Below are 6,000 nucleotides of genomic sequence, written 5' to 3'. Positions count from 1 at the left end.
AGGACTTATGAAAGGTATTTGTAGCTAGATTTAAAACAGAGAGAGCGAGTTTGAGAAATAATTAAGAATGTGGGTGCAGTGGAGAGAGTACAGTATACTAAGGATGTGTAGATAATGATTTTCTTGGTTGAGTAGAGGGGTAATTGAAGGTTTCTTACTATTGATATGAATATGTACTAGGCAGTGACCGAAGGGAGGAAAAGTTAGTGAGAAAATTACATAAATGAAAGGATAAAATGTATATGTGTGATTATAGGAATATTTTAATGGGGTGAGTTTTTGTATGGTTGTGACTATCAGACGGTGGTTGTCTATTATGATGCCTAATAGTTTAGTTTTGGAAACTGTTTCTAGCTGGGTATTGTATTTTGAGAGTAGTGTACTAGAACGTTGTTATTTTGTCTGAACATGACCTTGGAGTGAACAGCAAGACTTTGTTTTCATTAGGATTTAGGAGCAACTGAGAGTAGGTGATCCAGATGTCAATGAATGTAAATGAGTCCTGGGTTGTAGTTTATAATGAGGAGAGGGGAGCTAAGTTTAGGAGCAGATAAGGGTGACATCATCAGCATAGTAGATGAAGATAGCGGGTGATGATGCCAAAGCAAGATGATCAATGAAAAGTTATCAGTAAAAGTCCAAGGATGGATGGATCCTTGGGGTCCTCCTCTGGATACTGGCATACATGTGGAAAATGCTGGTTCCTGTTTAACTGCTTGTGTGCGGTTAGAAAGGTAGCTAGTAAACCAACTCAGTGTAGGATAGAAGAAATCAAGGAAGATAACAGTGCAAAGGAGTTTTGAGTGAGAGACAGTTTTGAAAGCTTTGGAAAGGTCAATGGACATTGATGGATGAGACTTTTTTTTCATTTCATTTTTGGTAAACAGTGTCAAAGAAAGATAGTAGGGCTGTAGTGGTTACTATGGGTAGGTCAAAAGTCATGCTGTGTGGATGAAAGATTGTTGGTCAGGCTGTTGTGAAGAGCTTGATTATAGATACAGCTTTCAAGGATTCTTGATATTGGCAAAAGTATAGCGATTTGATAGAAATTTGACATTTCTGTGGAGTTAACACCCTTGTGCAAAGGAAACATAAAAAGATTGTTTCCATAATGTAGGAACATAATCCTTAAATATGAATCAACTGATGAGTATTGATGAGCATGAGCAGGACTGGCTAAAGTATTCTTTGAGCTGGATTTTATTGCTTGGGAGTTTGTTACCCATTTTAACTTGTATTGGGATGGTGTTCCAGAGTTTGGAGATATAACAGGAATATAGTGAGTCCCCCAATTAATTGCTTTAGTAATGGTTAGTCAAAATTTATCACCAGAATGGAGGTCACTGGTGGGGATGTAGGACAGTAATACATTTTTTTAATGCATGGCATTTATGGGGATAATATATCAGTATGTATTCCATAACTAGCAGAGAGTATGTTATGTAGTTTTTACACTCTAACCAGTTTAGCAGTTTTAAGGCTTGGCAGTTGTGAGTTTAGTGTGCAGTGTTAGTAGCAAATTTAGCTACTTTGTTGTAACAGGAGGCTATTTGAATATTCGTGTAGAACTTAGGTTTGTAAGGATAGGTGAGACATGCAAGAATGAGGCATATCAGAGTACTGGAAGCAAATAGGATGAGGTTAGGGCTTTTCTTGATGGATGTGTAAGGTGCTGTTTTGCTCTGTAAAGGGAGCCAGGTTTCTGGTAGGTCTTTTTAATTGTTTGAAGAAAATGCTGATCAAATTTAAGATCGTCATATATTACAGTGCTCAATGATTTAATTATGTGATATGTACTATCCTAATTTTAGTATTATTTGCAAAAGTAACCAAGAAAGATTATTTTTGATTGAAATAATGTTTTGGGGTGAAGAGCATCAGTTTTATTTTGTTGAGATGAAGGAGCAGGTTTGAATTTTTTAGCCAGATTTCAGTTGAAGAGAGAGAGAGATCTGAGTGATTTCCTCGAATCTGAATGATCTGCATATTATATTATACTTGCTTTGTCTATGGTAGTGAAAAGCTTGTTTATAAAATATTGAAGACAAGGGGTTCTAGTATAGAGCCCTGATGGACAGCTATGGTAACTGGGAGAGAGGAGGAGAGGTCCTGTTGCCATGTGACTGCTTGTTGCCTTCCATGCAGATAACTAAGGAACCAAGTAAGGGAGGATTGAGAGAGACCTATAGAAGAGAGTTCAGTGAGTATATGCTGGTGTTAAGCTTCAACAGGCTGACTAGGATTTCTGTATTAGAAAAGGCATGTAATTTATGTGCCATGTACAGTGTGATAATCAGATGACAGAAGAAGACTATGGCTACTCCTCCACCTCTTGTTTTTGCAATCATATCCAGGAGGAAGGAAAAGTGTTGTTCTTAAATTGGAGGTTGAGCCATATTTCAGTGATAACCATCATGTCAGGATATTCAGCACAATTCGACCTTTTCTACCTGAATATTTACAGAAGCACTTCAGTTAAATGTCCTCTCTTTTTGATATACATTTATTTATACAGGATACAACTCTTATTTTAGTGGATATTGGAATCTTTTTTTCAGAGATGCTAAAGCTGAGTTTAGGTAGGTTGTGGCTAACATGACATTTAATTTGAATCTTAAACAGCTTGTAAAATTGTAGCTGGTTGATGAGCAATTTCTTTTCATTAGGTGAAAAGCCAGGCCTAATATTTCACTGGCTATATTTCTGAGGTCCTCTGTAGCAGTGTACAGACATCTTGGCATCAATACAGAGAATATGAAGAAAGTCTAGGAAGTTTGCAAGCCTTCATAATGTATAAGATGAAATGACCAAGGATAACCAGCAGAACTCGTACACAGGAAAAATAAAAATAAAAACTGTTTATTCCAACCAGAGTTTAGCGCTTTCAACTAGATGTACTAGTCTTCATCAGAACCATAGAACAGAATGCTGAACAGATTTAAATAGCAGAAATAGTTCAAAAAGGCGCCAAAACTTTTAAAGGTATAATGCACAAACATTCACAAAAAATAAAATAAAATAATTTAACTCACTAATCCATACTAAGCAACACATACCTCGTAGATATATATATCAAACTTTATCATTTATAATACATATAAATCTTATAAAAACCATAAAAAATATACATGTATATATATATTGCATTAAGTTGTATATAAATGTATAATAAATTTGTATATAATAATACTGTTAATAATAATAATGATAGTTCTAGTTTATAATTACTAATTAACCCATGTGTAGTAAATGGTGAAGAACTAAACACATCTCATACAATATCACATATAGAATGTGCCTTCGACTTTACTGGGACAATATTAAAAATGGTTTTATACTGATAGACTCGTTAAGTCCAGGTGCCCTAGTGGCATCCAGCAAAATCTGCCACTTGCTCTCTAATGCTGATAACTGCACTTTCCAGTTGCCACCAAAAACAGAGTTTTGCAAATGATCTATAATGGCAAAACGAAAAGTATGTTCCTCGCCACATTCAAGCATATGCCTATATAAGGCATTCTTGCTGTCTTTTTTCTGAATGCGATAGTAATGTTGTTTCTTAAGATTCCTTTCCGTTTTGCCCACATAATATGCAGAACATATCATACACGTGGCCAGATAAACCACTTTGATGGTGTTGCAATTTCCTGTCCTAAATTTAATAAATGTGTTGTTAGTATCCCTTAAACAGATGTGCTTGGCCTCATTAATATGCCTACACTGTTTGCAAGTACCGCACTTGGTGGTACCCCTAAAGTTGTCTTTTTTATCACCTTTCTTATTGTTATTTTCCAAAATTCTCTTTAAATTGGCTCCTGTCTTGTAAACAACTCTGGGCATGGACCCCACTATATGTTCAAGCTTGGAAGCTAGAATAATATCCCAATGTTCCCTTAGTATGTCCATAATAAAATGTGTATGTGGGGTATAGGTTAATACACACACTCTCCCAAAGGTATGTTCATCCTTTTCTTCTTTTTCTAAAGCAGCAGTGTTCCAGCAAAGGGGGGTATTTCTTCCCCCACTCTCTTTGCACATATTCAATAACATTTCTCACCAGATAGACTGGATAGCCTCTGTTCAAAAACAAATTTTTGATGTTGTCAATTTCAGATCTCATAATACTTTCAGTAGATGACATCCTCGGATGCATTGTCCCTTAACTATGTTTTTAAAGATATGTGGGGGATGGTTGCTTGAATAATACAAATAATCATTAGAAAATGTGGGTTTTCGGTAAAGCTGAGATGTAAATCCACTGGGGCCCAAACCAATAACAACATCCAGATAAGAAATGTGGATATCACTGATGTTGTGGGTGAATTTTAAAAATACAGATGAGTTGTTTAGAAAGGACATAAATTCATCCAATTTCTCAGCTGAAGCTTGCCACAAAAATCTCAGCTTTACCGAAAACCCACATTTTCTAATGATTATTTGTATTATTCAAGCAACCATCCCCCACATATCTTTAAAAACATAGTTAAGGGACAATGCATCCGAGCTGCGAGGATGTCATCTACTGAAAGTATTATGAGATCTGAAATTGACAACATCAAAAATTTGTTTTTGAACAGAGGCTATCCAGTCTATCTGGTGAGAAATGTTATTGATTAATATGTGCAAGAAGAGGGGGGGAAGAAAACCCCTTTGCTGGGAAATTACACTGCTGCTTTAAAGAAGAAAAAGAAAATGATGAATTTGGGAGGGAGTGTGTGTATTAACCTATACCCACATACACATTTATTATGGACATACTAAGGGAACATTGGGATATTATTCTAGCTTCCAAGCTTGAACATATAGTGGGGTCCATGCCCAGAGTTGTTTACAAGACAGGAGCCAATTTAAAGAGAATTTTGGAAAATAACAATAAGAAAGGTGATAAAAGACAAACTTTTAGGGTACCACCAAGAAACAGTGTAGGCATATTAATGAGGCCAAGCACATCTGTTTAAGGGATACTAACAACACATTTATTAAATTTAGGACAGGAAATTGCAACACCATCAAGAGAGTGGTTTTATCTGGCACAAGATATGATATGTGTGTATATGTGGGCAAAACGGAAAGGAATCTTAAAAAAAAAAGAATGCGCCCACTATATATAGGCATATGCTTGAATGTGCAGGAACATACTTTTCGCTTTGCCATTATAGATCATTTGCAAAACTCTGTTTTGGTGGCAACTGGAAAGTGCAGTTATCAGCATTAGAGAGCAAGTGGCAGATTTTGCTGGATGCCACTAGGCACCTGGACTTAACGAGTCTATCAGTATAAAACCATTTTTAATATTGTCCCAGTAACTATATGTGATATTGTATGAGATGTGTTTAGTTCTTCACCATTGTAATTATAAACTAGAACTATCATTATTATTATTAACAGTATTATTATATACAAATTTATTATACATTTATATACAACTTAATGCAATATATATATACATGTATATTTTTATGGTTTTATAAGATTTATATGTATTATAAATGATAAAGTTTGATATATATAAGTATGGATTAGTGAGTTAAATTATTTTATTTTATTTTTGTGAATGTTTGCATTATACCTTTAAAAAGTTTTGTTGCTTTTGAACTATTTCTGCTATTTAAATCTGTTCAGCATTCTGTTCTATGGTTCTGATGAAGACTAGTACATCTAGTTGGTTGGAATAAACAGTTTTTATTTTTATTTTCTGCTGGTTATCCTTGGTCATTTCATCTTATAAGTTGCTGTTCGTTTTGAATTAAGCCTTCATAATGTTTAAAACAATTTTCTCTTATATACATGTTAGAATTTTGGGGACCAAGTATTTGATGTGTATTTTGTCTGCTGTTAGCTTAGTGTGATGTCATCCCATATTGTGAAGCATTACTGCATTGCATGTGAGACTATGAAATACTACTGCCCATACAAATTCCAAAGTCAGAAGTCACAGCAGGATAAATAAATAACTGAAGAAGTCAGTGGAAAAATGAAGATAAAGCATGTATACGCTTG

This window comes from Protopterus annectens, chromosome 8.part0 (assembly GCF_019279795.1).
Source record: "Protopterus annectens isolate FY-2018-M chromosome 8.part0, PAN1.0, whole genome shotgun sequence".
Lineage (NCBI taxonomy): Eukaryota > Metazoa > Chordata > Ceratodontiformes > Protopteridae > Protopterus > Protopterus annectens.
Note: the sequence above shows the minus strand (reverse complement) of the source record.